Source organism: Odocoileus virginianus, unplaced genomic scaffold (assembly GCF_023699985.2).
Source record: "Odocoileus virginianus isolate 20LAN1187 ecotype Illinois unplaced genomic scaffold, Ovbor_1.2 Unplaced_Scaffold_15, whole genome shotgun sequence".
NCBI classification, from domain to species: domain Eukaryota; kingdom Metazoa; phylum Chordata; class Mammalia; order Artiodactyla; family Cervidae; genus Odocoileus; species Odocoileus virginianus.
Genome location: NW_027224277.1, coordinates 1,529,305 through 1,555,262, shown reverse-complemented (window position 1 = coordinate 1,555,262; position 25,958 = coordinate 1,529,305). Strand labels below are relative to the sequence as shown.

Sequence of the window (25,958 nt, the reverse complement as noted above, 5' to 3'; positions counted from 1 at the left end):
CCCTCTCAGGCCGTCACCCGACTGTGTGTGTGGTGGTCCCTGGCCCCTTAGTCTCCGGGGGTGTGCCTGCTCACAGCAGCACGGCTGTTGCAGACGCGAGCCCAGTGCCTCTTGGAGTGCTCCGTGAGTCCCGGATGAAGAAAGAAAGTAGCATTATAGTGGCTGTGAGTAATTAGAAACTTCATTAAGCTTCCCTGTACTAATGCAAACAAGGAGTATCTGATTTTTGTATTGTTTGTTTTCAACCTTGGCATCTACCAAACTGCTTGTTTTTTTTCTGTTGTACCAGCAATGTACAAGTTCAAAAACAACCCCAAACTGTGCCATCTACTTTCTCCCAGTTTTTATTGTGGTAAAATATACAGAACATAGAATTTACCACTTAAAACATTTTTTTTAGATCTGCAGTTCAAAATGAATTAAGTATCTTCACACTATGAAGCCATCACCAGTGTCCGTCTCCAGCACTTTTCATCATCCAGGTGACCCTGCAGCTGTTACACTGACTGTCCACTCTCCCTCTCCCCAGCCCCGGCAGCCACCATTCTGTTTTCTGTCTCTGAATTTGACTCCTCTAGTACCTCATATAGGTGGAGTCATACAGTATTTGCGGAGAAGGCAATGGCACCCCACTCCAGTGCTCTTGCCTGGAAAATCCCGTGGACAGGGGAGCCTGGTAGGCTGCAGTCCGTGGGGTCACTAAGAGTCGGACATGACTGAGCGACTTCATTTTCACTTTTCACTTTCATGCATTGGAGAAGGAAATGGCAACCCACACCAGTGTTCTTGCCTGGAGAATCCCAGGGACGGGGGAGCCTGGTGGGCTGCCGTCTATGGGGTCGCACAGAGTCAGACATGACTGATGCAACTTAGCAGCAGCAGCATACAGTATTTGTCCTTTTGTGTCTGGCCTATTTCACTTAGTGTTTTCAAGTTTCATTCATGTTGTAGCATGTGTCAAAACTGCCCTTTCTAAAGCTGAATAATATTTGATTGTATGTCCAGACGATGTTTTATTTATCCATTCAGCCATCAATCAACTTGAATTGCTTCCACCTTTTGGCTCTTGTGAATAATGCTGCAATGAACATAGGTTTACAAGTATCTGAGACTCTGTTTTCAGTTCTTTTGGCTTAGAATTGCTGGATCATATGATAATTCTGTTTTTAATTTTTTGAGGTATGGCCATACTATTTTCTGCAGCGGCTGCCACCAATTTACATTCCCATCAGCAGTGGACAAAGTTCTAGTTTCTTCACATCTTCTCCAACACTTGTTCGTGTACTTGTTTATTACATTATTATTTTGGCCACATCACAGATCTTGTGGGATCCTGGTTCCTCCACCAGGCTTGTACCTGGGCTGCAGCAGTGAAAGTGTGAGTCCTAACCACTTGATCACCAGAGACTTTACTATTTTTTAATTTTTAAAATTATACATAAATATATATATATTTTGCCATGCCGTGCAGCATGTGGGGTCTTAGTTCCCTGACCAGGGGTTGAACCCACATTCTCTGTGTTGTAAGTATGGAGTCTTAACCACTGAACCTCCAGAGAAGTCCTAAAAATAATATTCTAATGGATGTGAAGTGATACTGTGCTTTTGATTTACATTTCCCTGATTTTTTACTGATGTTGAACATCTTCATGTGCTTATTGGCCATTTGTATTCCGCCTTTGGAGAAATGTCTACTCAAGTCCTTTGACCTTTTTTTAGTCAGGTTGCATTTTGTTGTTGAATTGTAGGAGTTCTTTATGAATTCCCAATATTAAACTCATGTCAGGTTAGCAGACATTTTCTCCTATCACATGGGTTGCCTTTTCATTCCGTCAGTTGTGTCCTTTGATGCACAGAAGTTTTTTATTTCAATGAAGTGTTGTTTATCTATTTTTTCTTTCATTTGTACTTTTGCTGACATATCCAAGAAATCTTTGCCAAATTCCACGTCGCAAAGTATTTCCCCTATGCTTTCTTCTAAGAGTTTTATAGTTTTAGCTCTTAAATTTAGGTCTATGATCCATTTTGAGTCAATTTTGTACATGCTGTAGGGTAAGGGATCCAACTTTAGTCTTTTGCGTGAGGATGTTAAATTTTTCCAACATCATGTGTTGAAAGGCTGTCCTTTTTCCATTGAATGATCTTGGTACCCTTGTTGAAAACCATTTGACCAAATATGCTAAGGTTCATTTCTGTGCACATCAGTGCAATTATCAATAACAGTTTCTGGGCTTCTGCTCCTGGGCTTTAGCTTCCAGTAAACTGTGGTTTCCTGTTTTCACCACCTCCAATTTTGGGACAGGGGTTTGCCCTGTGACTTCAGGTCTGGTGGGTTTCAGAAGAGTTGTTGATTTTCAGTTCGTTCAGCTTTTTTCTCATTGTGAGGATGGGAATGATGATTCCCAGGCTCGGCTCTCTCCCTGTCAGACCAGAAACCAGAAGTTTTCTAGGCTCATCTTGTACTTTTTCAGTCCCAGACCTGGAATCAACTACTTCTATAAGGAACTCTTGTTTCTTTTTTGTGGAAAATGGTCTTTAGAAGCCAAGGTCTGGATGCTGGATGTGCTCATTGCTACTCAGGTGTCACTGCTTCAGCAGACAGAGCCAGAAGATGTGTGTGTGCATTTATATACATGCATGCGTGTAGATGTATGCACACACACGTACACAGATGTATATGTATGCACACACGTGTGTGTATACAGACATCTCTTCATATCTATGTGTACATGTATGTCAACACATTCAAAGTTGATTTAGATTCATATTGATGCCTTCTGGACCACAGGGTTCATTTTAGCTTTTTCCCTTTTCATATTTATAATTCCCTTTTATGACAGTGTAAAACTTGGTTCTTTCTACAGATTATTTGATTGCTGAATCATATAAGACACTGAAATAGTTTCAGAATGCTAAAACTATGTCATTATGAGAAAGCAAACCCACTAACCAGGGTTCAGTATTTGTTTGTAGCTCTTTTTGTCATTGGACTGAAGCTCTAAAGTCAAAAATCAGTGTTCATAAGTAAATCCTCCCTCCTCCATTTCCCTTCTCCTATGGTTATGCTAGTTCATTTGAAATCCAGTTAGGTTCATTTGCTTTTCTTTGGATTGCATTTTTGCCTCCCCTTATTCTTATTTTTAAAATTTTGAGTCAGTAAAAACATGGTTCTAGAATTGCTTCCCTGCTACACTTTTTACCCCATTCTCATCCTCCCACCCTTTCCTTCCCATTGCCGGAGTAGCCAGTCTTATTTTTAGTTTATACTTTGTATATGTCAATTCATAGCGATCTTCCTTAGTTTATTCAGCCACTCTCCTGTGCTTGAGTGTTTATTTCCTGGATTTTGCAGTTATGAGCAATACTGCAGTGAATAGTCTTGTACTTACGTCGTTTCAGCTTCCCAGGTGGCACAGTGGTAATCCGCCTGCCAGTGCAGGAGACACAGGTTTGATCCCTGGGTCGGGAAGATCCCCTGGAGAAGGAAATGGCAACCTGCTCCAGTATTCTTCCCTGGAAAGTTCCATGGAGAAGAGCCTGTTGGGCTACAGTCCACGGGGTTGCAAAGAGTTGGCTGAGTGACTCAGCACACACACATACATAGTTTCATATTGTTGGAGATAATATTCCTTCAAGTGCAGTATTGTTGGCTTTTGTTGTTGCACCAACAGCATATAAGTTCAAAACAAACTAAACATTTCTGAAGTTTTGTACGTTTTGTTGTTCACAAACATTAGTTGATCTCTTAAAAAAATCTCTTAATAAAGGACTTGCCAGGTACTACTACAGGGTGATGTAACCTGACAGAAAAATCTCTCTCTCACCTAACTGGATTGTTCTACAAGTGAACATGGTAAAATAAAACAGGAAGCGTCTCCTTATCTCAGATCGATTAACTGCTTACTTCTAAGTCACAAAACATTGTATATGTTTCATAATTATTTTTCTTAATTAGTAATTCTTAGTTGGAATTTTTTGGAAAAGATTATATCGTGTACATCTCTGCAAATGATGTGAATGAAGTGCAGGCCTGTCACTCGTTAGAAAAAAGAGCTAAACAACATTTATCAACTGTACTTATAATTTGACAAAATGGTCCCTGATTAAAAAACAAACAGAAACCTCATTGAATTTATTCTTAGTGTGGTTTGCTTCTCATGGACTTCCTATGATGAACGGTTGCTTTCCTCTTACTCCACCCTTGGATCTCTCATTTTCCTGGTGGCCCAGAAAAACCTCACTGGGATTTGTTTTTTTTTTTGGCTGCACCATGCAGCATGTGGGATCTTGGTTCCCTGACCAGGGATCAAACCCGTGTCCCCTGCTTTGGGAGCATGGAGTCTTAACCACTGGGCCACCAGGGAAGTCCCTGGGATTTGTTCTTGATCCCATTTAAAGCAACGTTTTCAATTTAGTTGTTTGATTTAGCATCTTTATAGCTTTTTAGGATTTACATACGTATTTTAAACGGTGGTGCAGCGTAAGATTCAACTATTCTGGAAGATCTCTTGAGTTTTTAAAACAATTTATGCATTTGCTATCTCAAACCTGGTACAGTATTCGTGGGGCAGCCTCGAATACTCTGATTTAGGATACCAACTCATTTATGTGGATTATTAAGACCTGTGCTGTGCTATTTGCTTATTGCTCAGTTGTGACCAACTCTTTGTGACCGTGTGGACTGTAGCCCACCCACCAGGTTCCTCTGTCCTTAGGAATTCTCCAGGCAAGAACACTGGAGTGGGTTGCCATTTCCTCCTCCAGGGGATCTTTGCAACCCAGGGATTGAACCCAGGTCTCCCGTCATTGCAGGCAGATTCTTTACCATCTCAGCCACCTGGGAAGCCCTTATTAAGGGCTGGCTCTTCAATGCAGAACTTTCAGGACACATTTACCTGTTTTCAGCTGGTTAAAGATAACTGAAATGCCTTCTTAGACTATGTTATCTTGGAAAAACATTATTTGAGAGATCTTTTCTTAAATCTTGTCTTAACTGGATGATTCAGGATAATCCATTCAAACAGTATTTTGGGGGAGTTAAAGCAGTACCAGCATCTCTGGACCAGATAGCTTTCTGTGTATCCCGAAGCACAGCAGAGTAAAATAGGAGTGCATCTTCAGAAAGCTCTCCCCTGCTCGCATCGATGCCTGTGTCCTGGCAGGCATGCGCATCTTGTCTCTTCCTCTTCTTTTTTTATTCAGTAGTACATACAGAGTTTTAATATATACAAATTAAGATCAGAGTACAACCAAGTTTATAATGTAGAACTGTTAAATCCTATTTTAGCTTTCCCTACTTTGAACTGTTTTTAGTTCTTGTATTCTTGTATTTATCTGATTTTTAATTAGAATACCTAGGTTCTTTTTTTGTTAGACATTGTCTATTGATTTCTTACAAACGATTTATATTTAGTTCTCATAAAACACACTTAACTGTATTTGCTCTGAAGCTGAACTTTGTAGAGCATGGACTCCTGCAGGGCAGACTGTGCTGCACCACAGACAGGATCCATGCGAAGCAGTGGCTTTGGAATTGCGGCATTATTTGGCCAAGTTCTGTGGAAAGCTTTTACCTACTCTAGTGAGATCAATTTTGGTCTATTTCCTTCTTGTCTCAGGCTCATTTATCAATCCTGAGTAATCAACAGTTTTTAAAAAAAGAGATCAAATTCATTGCTGCTTAGGTCTGATTAGTTAAAAACAAACAAACAAAAACCAAACAAATGAAAAGAACCTACAAAGCCCCACAAAATTATGTCTTACTCATTTTTTTTAGTTTTAACAGAGAATGGGGAGCAAGTTTAAGTCATGGCTATAAGAATGTTTTAGTGTGAGGTCAGAATACTTCAAGCAAATTATTGATTCTCCCCTTTGTGTTTTATAATGTTCACTTTTGTTTTTCTGTTATGGATTACAGTCTTTTAGAAAGCTATGCATCTTTTGCATTTCTGGGTCCACAGTCATGGCCAATATTAACTCTGCAGAGTTCTTTTGTTAAAAGACATTTCTAGAACCTGCTTTTTCATGTTGATTTCCTTTGTGATTCAAACAGTATCAGGATAGATTTACTTGTGTGGGTCTGGTTCTTAAATTTGGAAAAGTTTTACCTGTTGAAAAAAAATTGCACAATGTGAGAGTTGGGAGTTAAATTTTAACTTACTTGGTAGGCAGAATGAGGGCTGCTGCCTGGGAGACAGCGTTTCAGACAGCTCTGAGAAACCCCTCAGAGGAGGCGAGGGGAGGAGCTAGGATATATAGGAGTTCTGCAACAAAAGGCAGGTGGAACAGTAAAAGGTTACTGCTAATTAAAGAAGCCAGATAGTCAAGTTTAGGAATTCAGTGCTTTTCTGTGTATGGGAAGATGAGAGTCTGGGCTCACTGAAATCGTTCCTCTGATATGCACCTCACCAAACTGGGGCCAGGATCTGTGTTTTCACTTGCTGAGTTTCCTTGGGGCTCACCTTAGGGAGTGACTGCAGTCTGGTGGCTCTTAGAGGGCGGGTACTCTCTTTCCTTCCCGAGTTTCCTCAGGGCTCAGCAGCTCACGCTGATGACTTTGACATCTTTGTTTACTGATAGGGCAGGACATAGTTCATTTCTTGAACTATTCCATTTCTTATACTCTACATAGGAAGAGCTTAGGGTACATATCTGGATTATTTGACAGACATCTCCTGAATTGGCATTCAGTTTCTAAGTTTCTCTTAATAGCTACTGAAAACACTATTTATATAAAATTCAGCAGTAAATTTATTTACCCTTTGATAAGCTGGTATATGTTAGGCAGCACAAATATAAAAACTCTTGCCTTAGGCTTAGCTTTTTAGTAGTCCTAGAGACTTAATTCTCCTTCTTGATGGTTATCAGAACCTCTGTAGGCTTTGGTATTAGCAAAAGAAAACTAGGATGATCCTTTGAAAGTTATTTTTGTGTGTTTATATTGAAGCCCAGGTTTATGGAGGGTAGGGTCCCAAGTATAAAGTATGATAAGTCATTGGAAAAAAATGATTTGCCCTCAGTAAGATCTTAATGTCTGTTTTTCTAAATTAGAATCGGTACGTGACTTCCTCCAGAAAATAAAAATAGAATATGTCTTCAGGTACTCATTCAGGATCATGAGTAAACCTTGTCAGAGGTTACATTTTAAGTGAAAGATGTAACCTTCAGTAAGGTTCTTTGCTTTTTCAGCTTAGCAGGTCTTGTTAAAGCATTACCAAATAGCTATTAAATTAAGATCTAGAGTAGATTAGTTCTCTAATTTCTTCACAACCTTGTCTTTTGAAGCACCTATTCATGCTCATTAGTATCTTAGACTGAAGATTGCAAACTACAGCCCATGGCCCAAATCCAGCCCACAGCCTGGTTTTGTGTCTCTGGAGGTAAGAGTTGTCTTTCTGGTTTTTAAAAGGTTAAAAGAAGACACTACAAGATTGTGGAGGTTGTTTGTACAGCACAAAACCTCAAATACTGTATGTCTCTTCACAGAACATGCAGAACGTTTTCTCACTGTTTGCTATATCACATATGTATAACTCTGTGCATTTATTTTTGGCTCTGCAGGGTCTCTGTGGCCACACTTGGGCTGTCTAGCTGTGGCCAGCAGGGGCCCAGTAGTCTTTGCCTACTGCACAGAGTGTGTTATTTCTTTGAGGCTGTATTTTGATGTTAAATTGGGTGGTGTGGTTGGTTTGGTTGGGAGTTTGAATAGAAAAGTTTTAAAGAATTTTAAAAGAAAAAAATTTCGTTATAATGCTTTGTCACTTATCATATTTTATTGAATCTAAAATATTTTTCACCTTAACATTTAGAAAATATTTTTATTTATTTATTTGGCTGTGCTGGGTCTTAGTTGCACCATGCGGGCTCTTTTGGTTGTGTTTCGTGGAGCCTAGTTCCCTGACCAGGGATTGAACCCCAGCTCCCTGTATTGGAGTCTTAGCCACTGGGCCACCAGGGAAGTTCCTTACCTTAACGTTTTGGAAATCACATGTATCTTAAATTTTATGACAAAATTATGGTCGGCAGTGCCCCCCCCCCAGTGGTAAATCAAATAATAACATTAATAAAGCATGGTTCATCTATTCTATTCATTTACATTATTTGTTAGGTGCATTGTTTTCTTGCTCCTTATATTGATTCCACCCCTTCTTATTTGGATATTGCAGCCAAATTCATTATTTTGTCAATCTTTAATCCTTTAAAGATTGAAGATCTAAAATCCTTTAAAGGATTTATTTGGGGGTTTATTTTAATTCTGAGATTTGTAATTTAAGTTAGATAATAAGTGTGCATGCGTGCTCAGTTGTGTCCCACTCTTTGTGACCTCATGAACTGTAGCCTGCCACTCTCCTCTTGCCATGGGTTTTTCCAGGTAGTAATACTGGAGTGAGTTGCCATTTCCTTCTCCAGGGGATCTTCCCATCCCAGGGATCGAACCCACCTCTCTTGCATTGGCAGGCAGATTCTTTCGCACTGTACCAACTAGGAAGATAATAAGCACCATCATCCATATTAAGTAACAGAACAATTTAAGAAAATGAGCAGTTAACAGTTTGAGTAGCCCAGTATCCTGATTTGCTGCTGTCTGTTAACAAATGGCCTGCAGCCTGGTCTTTTGTGTTAGTTACAATTTTGCTGAATATACTATAGAAGAGCCTTAACCAGAAAACCAATTTAGCTTTAGCCTGACTTGAGGTTTTCTTGGGTGTTTGCAGCTGAGAAGTACCTATGAGTTTATAGTAGTATTCTGTTGATGGGAAATGTTGAATAATTAGAAATTATATACTAATTGTCATTTAGGCCTTTTTACATCCAAAAGTAAGCCACTTTATATTACAGAGACAATACATTTTTAAAAACCCTATATGTTGGTGCAGAGTCACAAGTCAGTAACTTCAAAAAAGGCAAGCCAAATAAAATGGGGAGGAAGGTGGGGATTAATGCCAACAATAAATATACAGACATAAGCTTTTTAATTTGTCAGTGATTCTAAACCCTAGTTGTACCTAGGATGATTTTTAAAAAATACCCAGAAGTCTCACATAAATAAATCATAATGTTTGGAATTGGTTGCTGGCAAGGATACTATTACTATTGTATTATAGAAGCGGAATTGTTATAGATTTACCTGTAGTGCTTTGTTTCCTCCTCAATACTTCTTGCATCTCTAAGCTTCTGTCTAGGACCACTTTCCTTCTGCCTACATTTTAAAAAAAATATCTTCTAGTGAGAGTCTCCTGCTGGCCAGCTGTCAGGTTTTGTTTGTCTAGAAATGTCTTTATTCTCCTACTCTTAAAAGATATTTTTGCTGGGTCTAGGTATCAATTATCTATTTCTGATATGTCTGAATGTCAAGTTCCAAAGAATAGCAAGGAGAGATAAGAAAGCCTTCCTAAGTGATCAATGCAAAGAAATAGAGGAAAACAATAGAATGGAAAGACTAGAGATCTCTTCAAGAAAATTAGAGATACCAAGGGAATATTTCATGCAAAGATGGGCACAATAAAGGACAGAAACAGTATGGACCTAACAGAAGCAAAAGATATTAAGAAGAGGTGGCAAGAATACACAGAAGAACTATACAAAAAGATCTTCATGACCCAGATAATCACGATGGTGTGATCACTCACCTAGAGCCATCCTGGAGTGTGAAGTCAAGTGGGCCTTAGGAAGCATCACTATGATCAAAGCTAGTGGAGGTGATGGAATTCCAGTCGAGCTATTTCAAATCCTAAAAGATGATGCTGTAAAAGTGCTGCACTCAATATGCCAGCAAATTTGGAAAACTCAGCAGTGGCCACAGGACTGGAAAAGGTCAGTTTTCATTCCAATCCCAAAGAAAGGCAATGCCAAAGAATGTTCAAACTACTGCACAATTGTACTCATCTCACATGCTAGCAAAGTAATGCTCAAAATTCTCCAAGCCAGGCTTTAACAGTACATGAACTGAGAACTTCCAGATGTTCAAGCTGGTTTTAGAAAAGGCAGAGGAACCAGAGATCAAATTGCCAACATCCATTTGATCATAGAAAAAGCAAGAAAGTTCCAGGAAAACATCACTTCTGCTTCTTTGACTATGCGAGAACCTTTGACTGTGTGGATCACAACAAACTAAAAAATTCTTCAAGAGATGGGAATACCAGACCACTTTACCTGCCTCCTGAGAAATCTGTATGCAGGTAAAGAAGCAACAGTTAGAACCAGATATGGAACAACGGACTGGTTCCAAATTGGGAAAGGAGTACATCAAGGCTGTATATTGTCACCCTGCTTATTTAACTTATATGCAGAGTACATCATGCAAAATGCTGGGCTGGATGAATCACAAGCTGGAATCAAGATTGCAGGGAGAAATATCAATAACCTCAGACATGCAGATGGCACCACCCTTATGGCAGAAAGTGAAGAAACATCAAAGAGCCTCTTGATGAAAGTGAAAGAGGAGAGTGAAAAAACTGTCTTAAAACTCAACATTCAAAAAACTAAGATCATGGCATCTGGTCCCATCACTTCATGGCAAATAGATGGGAAACAATGGAAATAGTGACAGACTTTATTTTCCTGGGCTCCAAAATCACTGCAGGTGGTGACTGCAACCATGAAATTAGAAGATGCTTGCTCTTTGGAAGAAAAGCTATGGCCAACCTAGATAGCACACATATTAAAAAGCAGAGACATTACTTTGCCAACAAAGGTCTGTCTAATCAAGGCTATGGTTTTTCCAGTAGTCATGTATGGATTTGAGAGTTGGACCATAAAGAAAGCTGAGCACTGAAGAATTGATACTTTTGAACTGTGATGTTGGAGAAGACTCTTGAGAGTCCCTTGGACTGCAAGGAGATCCAACCAGTCCATCCTAAAGGATTGAAGGCGGGAGGAGAAGGGGATGACAGAGGATGAGATGGTTGGATGGCATCACCAACTCAATGGACATGAGTTTGAGTAAGCTCCAGGAGTTGGTGATGGATAGGGAAGCCTGGTGTGCTGCAGTCTATGGGGTTGCAAAGAGTCGGACACAACTGAGCAACTGAACTGAAGTGAACTGAAATATTTCATTGACCAGAGCAAGTCAGATGCCAAGCCCGCATTCCAAAGAATGGAGAGATTAGATTCCCTCTCTTGAGGACCTGTTGTATAGCACAGCAAACTCTACTCAGTGATCTGTGGTGACCTAAGTGGGAAGGAACTCTCAAAATGAGGGGATATATGTGTACGTGTAACTGGTTCACTGTGCTTTATAGTAGAAGCTAACACAACATTGTAAACCAGCTATACTCCAATTTAAAAAAAGACAAATGAGAAGGATTTGTGGCCTTAAAAAAATCAATCACAGTCTAGTATTTTAGCTTGGAATATTTTTTCTTGCAGCACATTTTCTTTCTACTGTTTTGGCTTTCACTGTTGCTGCTGAGCAGCTAGTTCCTGTGGCTTCTTTACAGACTTTTTGTCTTTGTGTTCTCTTGTTCACTATAAATGAAAATGTTTTGCAACGATGAATCAGAGTCAGTCTTCTTTTCAATAAGATTCAGTTCAGTTCAGTCACTCAGTCATGTCCGACTCTTGGCGACCCCGTGGATCGCAGCACGCCAGGCCTCCCTGTCCATCACGAACTCCCGGAGTTTACTCAAACTCATGTCCATCGAGTTGGTGATGCCATCCAGCCATCTCATCCTCTGTCAGAGGTATCAAATTTTCAAAACTATTACATTTTGATGATGCAAGTGCAAAAAAATCAGAACCAATGAGAAGTTAGAATCTATTAAAGATGTTTTTGAAATCTGGAATCGTGGATATATTCCAGGTTTGTGATTAACAGTTGATAGGCATCTGGGTATATGTATACCTTCAAATTCAGGAAAATATAGAATAAATATTTGGGCTTACTCTGTTAAAATGTATGTTAAGATTTCTAATATAATTTTTCACTTTCTGATAGAATTTTCATTTCATTCTACCCTACATTATTCATAAAATATTTTCCATAAAGTATTTAATATAAAAATGATAAATGATCACTTTTTTCTGTTAGTCTAAAGGTAAGGGCTTCCCTGGTGACTCAGCTGGTAAAGAATCTGTCTGCGATGTGGGAGACCTGTGTTCGATCCCTGGGTTGGGAACCTCCCTTGGAGAAGGGAATAGCTACCCACCCCAGTATTCTGGCCTGGCAAATTCCATGAACTGTACAGTCCATGGGGTCGCAAAGCATTGGACACAACTGAGTGACTAACACTTTCACCTTCATTTTGATTTGTTACCTCTTTATTGTTTTTTAGAGGATTTTTATCTTCCAACATTTTTAGTTGTTTACAATTTGAGGATTGTTTCAAAAAGTCTAGCCTACCATTACCAGAAATGGATCATACCCCTACATATTTTTTAAAGCTTTTTTATGTATACTAGATTCAAGATACTATTGATTAAGCAGTAGCTTAATAGCTGGGAGCCATAGTTTACGAGGGGAAACCTGAGAGTCATTAAAGTCAAGTGTAGCATTTCAGTTTAAACATATACCTCTCCCCAGTGAAACAAAATATTTTTTTATCTTTAGGGTTTTTGAGTTAGTCAGATATATTTGTGGCTATAGGAAGTTGAGTGTTACCAGTGCAGAAATTCAGCCTTGGTGTATTTTTAAAAAGTGGTTACCAAGACACTGATTGATGGCTGTTACAGTGCCTGGATGACAGAAGATCACCCTCCTCATACTCGGTGTGACATGCTTAGTGGAAACGTAACATTAAAACATTTACGGCAACCCTATTTTGAAGATAGCTTAAGGATATTTATTTTAGGGTTCAGTTTTTTTTATAAGCTGCCTTATATATACACAGCAAAGCAGTAGTAATTTGACATTCTCCAGTCTAAATCTACAGATGAGATGTGAAAGAATTTGATGTAATTATTTTGTTTCCTTCTACTAAAACCCACATTTTCTTCAGTTATTTTCTATTGTATTTACAAGCTCTGTTGCTAAGGAAATGACCGTTTTTCTTGACACTTAACAAGTGGCTTTGTCTGTCAGTCCTCTTTAAGAATGCGGTTTATGTGAGTTCCCTGGTCTAGTGGTTGGTGTTTTCACTGCCATGGCCTGGATTCAGTCCCTGGTTGGGGAGCTGAGATCCTGTAAACTGTACAGCATGACCAAAAAAAAAAGAATGTGGTTTATAGTGTTTTTCTGGACTACACAAACTAGGAATTAAGGTATTTAAATACTGTACGAAGATCAAATATTTTGGTAACTTACAGTAGGCTGTTGCTGTGAGTCTTGGGTCTTGAGGTTAGTGGTCTCAAGTTAGACATGTTTTTTCTTGGACAGCAAAGCAAATGTTTTAGAGCAGTGTGTCAGAGACTTGGGAGAAGGTAAATCAAGCTCCTGTAATGGTGAACGGATGCTTAGTCGCTGGTACTTGTGTCTCTACTCATATTGTATAAATGATGCAGGTGATAGAAGAAATAATAAATGTAGTTGTGCTGTAAAAAATGAGACTGTTGTCCCTTACGTGATTTGACTACTGTGCGCCTTGTAACATGCTCACGCATAGTACTTGGGTTTATTATAATTAAGGTCAACACTGATGTTTTCCATTTTGCATAGTGAATTATGTCTAGTTTCATTGTCACCTGAGAAAGTCATGATAAAGTCAAACTGGAATTATTCCAAGTACTGAATAATCCGGAATGCTTTGAATTACAAAATTGAGTATGTTAGTATTTACCAGGCTGTAAATCTAGAACCATTGTTATGAAAACATAAGCAAGTTCTCTTCCTGCACTTGTCTTTTTGTTTATTTTTTGTTTTCTCTCTTGGCTTTTGCATTCTTGTAGTAGTTGTAGCAGCAATTGCTACAAACCAAGGGCAGCAAAATTCTGTTTCTTGGTTGGTTTTTGTCTTTGAGGAAACAAATTTGATGACTTCTTTCCAGAGCTAATTACATGTCATCAGCTTATGAGCCTTCCATAGAGGTAGGCATTTTCTTTGCAATAGTTGCACAAAACTCTGATTTTGTTTGTTTTGCTGTGAATCTGTCATTGAAATCCCCTCCAGTATTTCGGTACACTACAGCTGTAGCCAGGGATCTGTTAATAGAATGTATTTAATACTGAGATCTAAACTTAGTAGTTTGCCATCTGCCTGTTAAAAAACAAATGAGACTAACAAATAAGCAGGTTAAAATTTAGTAACTCTTGTAGGCCTTGTTGAAAAATGTAATTTAGGAGGCTGACAGATCCCATTGAGATTAAATAGATAATGAGTATGAAAATGTGCCTTGTTACTTTTGGAAGATATAAGACAGAAGTTGCTGTTAATGTGCTTTGGAAGTAAACAGGCCCATTTGCCAGAATATTAAAAAAAAATGTATTAAAAGTACCATGTTCCTTTTTCCTATCTCCTTAAATTTCACTGTGTAACTTCATCGCGTTTAACGTATAGTGTACATAATACTACTGCATTTCTTAAAAAAAAAAAGAGACCTTTACTGTGCTGTCATTACAACTTTAAATAAACGTGGACGAGATTTTTTTTTTTTTTACCATTTATTTTTATTAGTTGGAGGCTAATTACTTTACAGTATTGTAGTGGTTTTTGCCATATATTGACATGAATCAGCCATGGATTTACATGTGTTCCCCATCCCGATCCCCCCTCCCGCCTCCCTCCCCACCCCATCCCTCTGGGTCTTCCCAGTGCACCAGCCCCAAGCACTTGTCTCATGCATCCAACCTGGGCTGGTGATCTGTTTCACCCTTGATAATATACATGTTTCAATGCTGTTCTCTCAAAACATCCCACCCTCGCCTTCTCCCATAGAGTCCAAAAGTCTGTTCTGTGCATCTGTGTCTCTTTTTCTGTTTTGCATATAGGGTTATCGTTACCATCTTTCTAAATTCCATATATATGCGTTAGTATACTGTATTGGTGTTTATCTTTCTGGCTTACTTCACTCTGTATAATGGGCTCCAGTTTCATCCATCTCATTAGAACTGATTCAAATGAATTCTTTTTAATGGCTGAGTAATATTCCATGGTGTATATGTACCACAGCTTCCTTATCCATTCATCTGCTGATGTGGCGTCTAGGTTGCTTCCATGTCCTGGCTATTATAAACAGTGCTGTGATGAACATTGGGGTGCACGTGTCTCTTTCAGATCTGGTTTCCTCGGTGTGTATGCCCAGAAGTGGGATTGCTGGGTCATATGGCGGTTCTATTACGTGGACTAGATTAAAGAGTAGTAAATTATTGTTTCTTTTGCCTTTATCAGAGTGAGATTTAAGTAAAAAGTATATGTTCCTTACTATGTCAGGAGTTGTGATTGTTTTGTAGTAACAGGAGGTCCTATCCACACGAGTTTTGGGTTTTTTTTTTGGTAACACGAATGAGGCAATTTATTAACCCAGCATCATTTGTTCTAATGCTTCTTGTTGGCAGCTGCCACCTGTCCAGCGATTCTGTCCAGATCTCTCTGTCCCTGAGGCGTCAGTTTGCGGCCCCCATCTTGGTCCTTTTCCACCATTTTCAGCCCCTCCAGGGCTTGGAGGACCCGCCGGGCCACGCTCTTGGAGCCTCTGCTGAAGTGGCTGGGCATGACGCCTGTTCCTCTGACGCCCCCCATAGATCTTGGTCATGGAGCCAACCCCAGCGCCACCCCGGAGGTACAGGTGCCATGCCGTGGAAGCAGCTCGTGTGTAGAACCAGTTCTCATCGTAGGGAGCAAGTTCTTTATGCTTGGCCAGCTTGACGGTGTCCACCCATTCAGGGACTTTCAGCTTCCTGGACTTTTTGAGGAGGGCTGCCCAAGCTCTGACGAACTTCTGCTGGTTCACGTCTTTTACAGTACCGTGCGGTGTCCGCGCTGCCAGCCAGGGGGAAAAAAGGCCCAAACGAATTTAACGTAAAAAGAGAGTTGACTTCATATAACTGAAGATGAAGTATACCAGCTGGCTTTGGGCTTGAGTCGATCCTGGGCCCGTCCTCCTAGCTGGACCGGGTGCCCTGGTGCTGTGCACTGCTGGGCTGGCGTCCCGCACAGCCTCCCTGCGGCGGCAAGGTGGCCCGAGGAGCCTCTCCTGGCACCTCCATCTGTGCTAGCATTGTCTGCAGTTACTTTATTGTTTGTCATCATCTACGTCCCTGAACCACTGATGAACATTCCTGGGAGTTTTACTTCTGAGTGACCCAAATCAAAAACAGTCCTATGTCCTGGGAAACCAGTGTTTTGAACTCACTTCTTTCATTGGATAAAGAGATACTTGTCAGTTTGCTTATTTCACATTTCAAAGAGTTGGCATTGTAAACTTCACTGCAGTCGTGGGGAGCCAGGCTGGAGCTGAAGGAGATGTTCTTGCTACAGGTAATTGAACTTACTGTGTTCCTTCCACCGGAACCAGAGCAGAGGAGATGAGGAGCACGTGTACAGCCTGGCTAGCGCACTCCTCCCTCCCTCTCAGTGAGAGGCAGGGCCAGGGTTCCATAACGAGAACTGTAGATCCTGGCTGTTTGTGAGAACTTTATGGTAAAGTTTTGGTGTTTCGCTGATTTAAAATTTTCAGTCTCTGTGCAATCATATTTCCGTATATTAAAAATAAATTTAAACCTTTTCTAGTCAGAAGTGTTACTAACAATCTGTAAAAGCAAAGAAAAGTAAATGACATTTGGGTAAGTCACAATTTGTTTTCTCGACAGAAGTAAGATGTGTCCCCTTCGTACCCCCTGTCCTTTTTGCCACTGTTACCACCTTTTATTTCATATGTTAAAATAGTTGGAAAAGCTCCATCACAGTATCTCTAGCTTATAGGTCAAGAGATTGGATCCTTGTGGTACAGGATATGTAATTTTAGTCAAGATGTTCTCCTATAGCAAATTCAAAACACCAGATTTGAGGAGACCATTGAGGAGTCTGAAAGATTTCCTTGGATTCTTTTCTTGGACAGGTACATTTTCCTTTTCTTAGCTTCTTAGTTATAGTTTTGCAGCACCTAAATTGTTTTCTCCTCTGACATTTACGTTCTTCCTGTATTATATATATATTTCATTCAAACCTCAGCAGTATGTATTGTTTAAAATAATTAGCATTTAAATATTTCTATTGTTTCTTTAATTTTCTGCGGGCTGTTTTTATTTTTCTAGCATGATGACCAAACTGGTGAAGAAAAATTTTGTTGTTATCTTCCACTTCCCCAATAATCATTTATTAATGTACTTTCTACATTCTGAGCTTCCCAGGTGGCATTAGTGGTGGAGAACCTGCCTGCCAGTGCTGCAGGAGACACAAGAGGCACACATGTTCAATCCCTGGGTCGGGAGGATCCTCTGGAGAAGGGAATGGTAACCCACTCCAGTGTTCTTGCCTGGGAAATTCCATGAACAGAGGAGCCTGGTGGGCTACTGTCCATGGGGTTGTAACGAGTCAGACATGGCTGAGCATGCAGCATATTGCCATATTCTACATTCTAGGTATTAATACAAATCAAGGATACTCTTTCTGTCTCTCCAGAAATTTTTGTCTCATATAGCATGACTGAATGATATGTGAAAGGCACATTGGAGCAGACCAAGGTATGGAGGCCAAAAAGAGAGACCTGCTCAGAGATTGTCATCTAGAAAATGAGGATTTGGACTAAAGCAATGACACAAGGAAAGGAGGAGAGGGAAGCACTACGGAAAACAGTTGACTAAGGAAAACAACTAATTTAGGGGACTTGCAGGAGAAAAAGGAATCAGAAGTAAACCCGGAGTTCCATTGGGTGTGTGGGGGTTGCTTACTTGTGGAATGATGATGCCTTGGTAGAAAGGGGAGATGACTTGGAGACAAAAACTGATTCTGTTAAATAAATAAATGGGAAAGAAGAGAGATCTTTTATCCAGAAGAATTAAAAATAATTCATACAGATACTTCCTCTTCCAGGAGGTAAAGCTTCACTCCCCACTCCCCTGCTGCGTGTGGCCCACACTCGGGGAACTGCTTCCAAAGAGTCACTTTACGAGGTGAGACCTGCACACCCCCTTGGCCAGGTGACCAGAGTTGGCATCGTTAGCATGTATGCCTTTGATGTGATGTGTTGTGAATGGCACTTCTTCCCTGAAAAAATTTATCTTTTAAGTAAAAAAAAATGTTTATCCTATGAGGAAAGCCATCACACAAACCCAAATTGAGGGACATTCTGCCAAACACCTGACCAGGCTTCCTCAAAAGTGTCAGGTCATTAGAAACACAGAAGCAAAGGAGATCAGACTAAATCCCGGATGGGGATGATGTTTGGCCAGATTATCAGGGCACCTGTTGGCCCAGTTGGGTTGACACATGATCTTGTGTCACTGTCCAAAAACTAAGAGAGGATGGAGGGTTAAAGAAGGTAAAGGTTGAGGAGAGAGTTGTTTTTTAAACGTTGAAAACAGCAGAAAGCCAAAAGGTGGGATAGAGAAGAATGAGGAGGGTCTGCTCCTCTAAATCCTCTGAGGTGTCCCAGAGTCAACTGTATTTTATCTACCTCTCTTGGGACATCCCTTTTCTTCTGACTACTCCAGTCCCAAAGTGGGGCCAAAGTAACTAATATATAAAACTTTCCTCAACTCTTAAGGGGAAAAGCAAGTCCCTCCCCACCCCCCGACTCCTGCCCAAGAGAGAAAGCAGATTCTTCATATCCTCTAAAAAGGTCTTGAGGTTCTCAAGTGCTCAAATTTATGAATGTGTATCCATGGATGCAAGGATAAAAGTCATATCGGTTAAAGTTAAACTTGCCTGTTATAAAGCAGGTGTTCAGTGAGTTAGCAAATATAAAATCCTAACTTAACCTTTTAGGTACAGCCTTCAATAATATAGTCAAACATTTATGCACACTCTTTCATGTTGTTATTCATCTTTTATAATTGAACACACGGAAGACTGGTTTTAGGCCAGAAGGCAATAAATTATATTTGAAATACTTCTTCTAGTATTTAGCACTCTCTTTTTTCCCTTCTAAGCCCAATAAAATATTCTAATAATTTCACAAAGATAAAACTTAAGAAATGATACCGCCAAAGATGAAATATTGTTGGGCTGTTAGTAACTCCACTCCGTAGCTCACAAGTTTGCTAGCTGGTAAGTACAGAATTTAAAATCAACATGTATAAACCTCTTAGGTATATAGGTGTGTAGTGTGTGAAAATCAGGCTGTGAGTGCTGAGGCCCGTCTGTGCGTTAAACTTGCTGATTTGGCGGAGCCGTGTCTTTGTTTGCTGCAGGCTTTAGGTGCTGCATGTGGGTCTAGTTGCCTGACCAGGGCTCAGGCACCGCCTGTGTTGGGAGTGTGGGGTCTGAAGCGCTGGATCAACAGGGAAATCCCCATAACTGGTCTTCTAAATTATTTTTTTTCCATTTTACCACAGAATCCTATAAACTGAAGGAAATTACATCTTTTTATATTAGCATCTCATCTTTATTGGGGTATCTGTTAGTAGGTTCACTATTGAGCAGAGAGCTAATTAAAGTGACAAAACAGTGATGTCATTGAATTTGCAAGCTGAGGAAATTAATAAGATACATCTATCAAGAGATATTTTTATTCACACACCTTGCTGAAGTTCTTGGGTATAACATAGTTCTTTTTCTGGCTATTCATTTTCATCATGATTTAATGATGTCCCATATGACTTTTAGTGACCAACTGATTTTTAGCAGCAGTATATTTAGAAAAGTGTAGAAACCCATTTATTAAAGAAATTCTGTCTTAAATAATTTTCAAACAAAGTAGGATTTAAATAGTACTGAGGAATTGTGCCAATTGATTTTTATTCCCTAAGACTATGTTTGTGCAATAAGATTATGTTTGTGCAAATAGTAATTCCCAAGTATCTCTTCTAAAGGACTGTTTTGTGTTGTATCTGGTTCTTAAAAGACTTCTGCTACTGAGGTTTACCACTGTTGTAAACTATGTTACTGTGGGTGAGAATGTTGTGTGCATATGCTTTTGTTGAAGTTACTTTTTGGCTTGTAGGATCTTAGTTCCCCAAGGAGGGATGGAACCTGGTCCCACTGCAGTGAAATTGGGGTGTTCTAACCACCAGATCTCCAGGGAATTCCCATGGTTGAGGATTTTTAATAATCCCATAATAAACCTAGATTGATAATTTGCATCTTTGTATATGTGACTGGAGCTGTTATCAGATCAGTCAGTTGAATTTCTCAGTTGTGTCCGACTCTTTGTGACCCCAAGGACTGCAGCATGCCAGGCTTCCCTGTCCATCACCAACTTCTGGAGCTTGCTCAGACTCATGTCCATTGAGTCGGTGATGCCATCCAACCATCTCATCCTCTGTTGTCTCCTCCTGCTTTCAATCTTTCCCAGCATCAGGATCTTTTCCAGTGAGTCAGCTCTTCGTATCAAGTGGCCAAAGTATCAGAGTTTCAACTTCAGCATCAATCCTTCCAATGAATATTCAGACTGATTTCTTTTAGGATTGACTCATTTGATCTCCTTGCAGTCCAAGTATTATCTGATGGGTGCTTCTATAAAAGCTATTACCAAATTATGGAATTTGGATATACAGTGAAAACCCAGCTTTTGACAGCTACAAGAAGACCAAAATAATGCCACAGTATAATAAGAATTGGAATGGAAGCTGCTGTAGAGTCTGTATTTTAAAGAATCTTTCAGAGAATTCCTTGGCAGTCCAGTGGTTAGGAGCCTGTGCTTACACTGAAGGGGTACATGGATTTGATCCCTGGTTGGGGAGCTAAGACCCTGCAAGCTGTGCAGCCTGGCCAAAAAAAAAAAAAAAAGGAATGCTCCAGAATATTGCTAATACTGTTAAGCTAGAATCTGTCAGACAATCAAATTTTGAACAAAGATAAAACACAGGTCCTGTAACACAACCATGAACTTAAATACAAATTAAAAGGGAAAATTCCTCTCTTCCAGTAGAGGAAGTAAAATCTGGATTTGGTGAGTTAGCTGGGACAATGGAGATTCTCTCTTAGTTGTAGCCCACACTAACTGTGCTGAGGTGTGTCTGCTGGGGACACTGAAGGCAAATCCCGCGTGAAGCTACTCATATTCTTCTGGGTCCCAGTGTGCTTGAAGTGACCCAGCCTAGTTTATATTTTTTAAAAAAAAATGCTGTTGTAGAGACTGAGCAATTCACCTCATACACACCACCACACTGGTAAATTAGTGGTATATTTATATAAGAAACCAGGTTTCCCTCCTCATTATTTGAGTGTGGTATAATAAAAAATATATTTGGTCTTTATCCCCAGTTCCTGGCACAGAACTCCTAAAACCCTTGGAATTTCCTGAGTAATAGGATTTCCTTTGTTACTTCATAACACTTGAGTTTATGCTAATGAAGTGATTTAAGAGGGGGCCCCTAGGTAGCCTAGGGATGGGCTGGTCATTGGAAGGAGTGCTTAGAAAGTTTGGAACTTTCAGTCCAACCTGCCAGCCTCCAAGGATGGAATGGGATGTCTCCCTGGAGACTGAGCTTTTTACAAACTCAAACTAGAAGACCTGCGGAGCTTCTATGTTGGTAAACAGATCAAGATGCCAGGAACAGACAAGATGCCATGTCTTGAGTGGGCATGGAAACTTTTCCCTTTGTTTCTGAGTTGTATCTTTTATGGTAAACTGGTAAATGCACGTAAAGTGTTTTCCTGAGTTCTGTGATTTGGTCTAGAGAATCATTAAACTTCAGGAGGGGGTCATGGGAACCCCTAAGTTTGTAGCCAAGTCAGAAAGAAGAATTAACAAGTATCCCTGGGACCTGAGAGTCATGACTGACATCTGATGTAAGAGCATTCTTATGAAACCAAGCCCTTAACTTGTGGGGTCAGGTAGTTAGTGTGACAATGAAAATTAATCAGTAGTCAGTATATGAAAGAAGTGGAAAATTTTATTCAAGCTACATTTGAGGATTACATCCTGGGAAGAAGTCTCAGAAGGCTCTGAGAACTGTGAGCTTTTTTAGACAGAGGGCTGTACGTGAAATGACATGTTACTGGCAGTTTACACAATGCAGATCTAAGCATGGCTCCTTAGACCATCAGGAGGGAGTGTTATCCTTTAAGAAGTTGTCTTGTTGACTCTTTTCAGTGCAGTGGGTATTTCTACCTATCGGGTGGTTTGGTTGATGCTTAATGCAGATACACAATGCATAGTAGTGGGGGAGAGAGGAGGCCAGAGGGCAGAGAAAATTTTTTATGTTTTAATTTTTTTTTGTCTTGCCATAGGATTTGAGTTTTATTTCACAGTATAGGCACTAAGTTGATTGACACCCAGTTCGTACAGGAGAATCTAGGAGCTGGTATCACAAAGAATAAGCTCTGCTTTGTTTACATGTGTTAGGAGATATTAAAATTTGCCTTAAAAAACAGTCCATGAGAATCAATTTGATCAAACTAAGTGTGATCTGAAGGAAAGTGCACAACCTAAAAATTGCAAGTCGTGTCTTATTTTGGGGCCTTACCGAGGACTAGAACCCAGGAGACAGCCTCTTAGATAGCTTTGAGAGACTGTTCCAGAGAGGTGAGGGAGGAGCCAGGATGTTGTTTTCCTTGCTCAGTCGTGTCTGACTCTCTGCGATTCCACGGACTGCAGCACGCCAGGCTTCCCTGTCCATCACCAACTCCTGGAGCTTGCTCAGACTCATGTCCATTGATTTGGTGATGCCATCCAGCCATCTCATCCTCTGTTGCCCCCTTCTCTTCCTATCTTCAATATTTCTCAGCATCAGGGTCTTTTCCACTGAGTTGGCTCTTCGCATCAGGTGGCCAAAGTATCGGAGCTTCAGCTTCAGCATCAGTCCTTCCAATGAATATTCAGGGTTGATTTCCTTTAGGATTGACTGATTTGATCTCCTTGCTGTCCAAGGGACTCTCAAGAGTCTTTTCCAGCACCACAGTTCAAAAGCATCAATTCTTTGGCACTCAGCCTTCTTTATGGTCCAACTCTCACATCTATACATGACTACTGGAAAAACCATAACTTTGACTATGTGGACCTTTGCTGGCAAAGTGACATCTCTCGTTTTTAATATGCTGTCTAGGTGTGTAATAGCCTTTCTTCCAAGGAGCAGACATCTTTTAATTTCCTGGCTGCAGTCACTATCTGCAATGATTTTGGAGCCCAAGAAAGTAAATCATTTCCCCCCTGTTTTATTTGCCATGAAGTTATGGGACTGGATGCCATGATCTTAGTTTTTTGAATTTAAGTTTTGAGTCTGCTCTTTCACTTCTCTTTTCCACCTTCAACAAGACGCCAGAATATATAGGAATTTTTGCTAAAAAGCAATCATGTTGAACATCAAAAGATGGCCTACCAATCACAAAAAATAGAAATTTCAAATTAGTGATTTTATTGCTTTTCTAAGTATGAGGATATGGTAGTTTGGGCTCACTGAGATCATTCCTTAGATAGGCATCTTATGTCTCGGGCCAGGATCCTGTTTCTTCCCTCCATTCTGAGTTTCCCTTATAGCAGACTGTGTGTTTGTGTTTGTGTGTGCACGTGCGTGCTGCAGTGGCTGATAGCTTAGTGGTGGCCACATTTGCTATTTACTGGAATGATAGGCCGTATTCTTTGTCCACAACAGTAAAGCTCCAACTTAACAGAAACAGACAATATTATATTATTCCTGGATGTGGAAGACCTCAGATAAGTTCAGTGCAGTCTCAATCAGAATCCCAGCAGACTTTTTGAGGGGCTGGGGGATAGAGACTGACAAGCTGAGTAAATTGATATGGAAATGCAAGTGAACTAGAGTGGCTTAGATCGCTGAAGAAGAACAGAATTGGATGGTCTGCATTACTTGTATTTCAGCCCTTGTTATAAAGATGTACTGTAAAGTGATCAGGACAGCATGGCGTTGTCAGAAAGATAGACTTACAAACCTGGGTTCACAGAGTGGCTGTGTGTTTTGTAAGTAAAGTTTTATCAACAATATGTTTACATATTCCCCTAGGGCTGCTTTTGATCGACATTTACCAAATAGAGTATGTTTTGCCTCTCGGTGGACACTGTCTGCAGCAGCTACCTCAGAGAAACCCAGGCTTTGTGAAGAACTGAGCATTGTCCCCTAAGCCTGAAGTCTGTCTTCTTTTTCACCTATTGAAATTTCCCCTCATCTTTCAAGGCCCAGCTCAGGTGACAGCTCTTCTTAAAGTCTTCTTCCACAATGCTGTTTAATTCCTTGGTGTACAAGCTAGTGTTTGTACTAAACTAAAATGTTTTCAGAACTGGTAAAGGAACTTAGAACCAAAGCAGAGACTGAACAGTGGCTTAAGCAAAAGAACCTGTAACTTAAACAGAGTTCATATCTTCCAAATCAAGACATTTCAAAGAAAACATGGTGATCCATCCCATAAAAGACAATATTAAGACTCCAGTAAATGTCCTGTTTGCTTTCAATTGCTCAGGAGGTTTTTTATATAGCCCATTTCCACTCCCCAAACTAGATCATAGCTCTGGGTTAAACTATACACACTTAAGACTTCTTTGGTTAAAACTTAACTCAGAAGCATTAAGTATAGAAAAGAGGAACTGGAAAGGTTTGCCATTTTCTTCTCTTTTTTTTGCCATTTTCTTCTAGTTGTAACTTGCTTTCTAGTCTATCTAGGTAGGCTAACTTCTCTTGTACCTACTTGGGTGGTTGGGTAAAATTTTGTTAACAGCCTGTAGATTAAAGTATTTTAAAAAGGATACCTTCCCCTTTCTCCTCCTTTCTCTCCCCAGTAATTCTCCTGGTACATGATTTACCTCATACACTTGAAGTTACCTGTATAACATCATGATAGCCTTTGGCATGACACCTGAAGGCAAGCCTGTGCCCGCAAACACGTATGTGCACACAAATAAACCGCCTGACCCTTTAAAGTTGTATTTTCTTTTACTTCAAAAAAAAAAAGCATTTGAAGGGATGAGACAGTACAGTCCTGTAAAATGCTAAAAGCATTTCTGAGATCCTCCTGTCATAGTCCTCTGGTTAATTCATAACTTCTAGGCATTAACGTTCTCGAGACATCACAGAACAAGTGTGAGAGAACAGACCGAAGTTGCTCAGCTGCCGCCTCCGGCTGCCGTGCTCTCTGTCTGGCTCTTTGTCTTTCTCACGGCAGAAGCCCGGCTTCTGTGACCGCGGTGGTGCCTGCATTCAGCTCGCATCACCTCGCTGGAGGCCTGGTCAGAACGGGGGTTCAGTAGGCCCGGGGGTTCGCAGGTGCTGATCTCCTCGCAGTTTGAGGAGGACGAAAGCCCTCTTTCAGTGAATGGTATTTGCGGTTGTGATTCGCCTTAATCTGGATAGTTCGTGTTTATTGTCATTCAGGGAAGTGAATGGGCAGGAAAATGGAGCTCTCCTAGTTTTGACTTGACTTGGTCCTTATGTTAAGATTCTTCTTGCCTTCGACGCTGTCACGCGTTCAGACTTCCCTGACGCCCAGGCGGTCCTCCTCTCTGCTGGCTAGCAGGGGATAGCAGAGCCCTGCCCGTGTTCCCCCTGCCCCTGCGGGCTCAGTGCTAGCTGCAGCCGGCTTTCTTCAAACCCCGGTGGAGGCCCTGGGATCGCGCCTGACTCACGTGGAAGGGGCCAGAGGGGCCTGGGAGTTAACACCCCTGGCCGCAGCCCCTCGCCAGTGGCGGACAAAAACTGGTGAGTCAGTGTCCTCAGCCTTCTCACTCCTGGAGGAGGCCACTCCTGAGCTCTGATCTCTGTGTTCTTCCAGAGGTGCCCGCGGGAGTGCCCTCCAGCTGCCCAGAAGGCTAACCCACCTGCTCGTTCACAGTCCTGCCTGGCTCCCCGTCTCACTTCCTCCCCTCCACAGTGCTTCTCCTCAATAAACTGATAGCACACACACAGCATTTTTTTTTCTTACCTTATGTATAAAGCAGTTCATAAAATCCATGTTCTCAACTCATACTGAAAGCTATTTTTATTACATATAATTAACCTAATTTACGAAAAAGGAGCAGGCTTGGGGGGGCTGGGCA

General features: G+C 40.6%; 1 protein-coding gene and 1 pseudogene across 1 annotated transcript in view; one reads left to right on the top strand and one right to left on the bottom strand.

Annotated features, from left to right (window-relative positions):
• Positions 1-25,958, top strand: part of GLG1 (golgi glycoprotein 1) — a 121,468-nt gene that overhangs the window by 21,660 nt on the left and 73,850 nt on the right. The gene's annotated exons all lie outside the window — the stretch shown is intronic.
• Positions 15,354-25,122, bottom strand: LOC110134590 (small ribosomal subunit protein eS19 pseudogene; annotated as a pseudogene).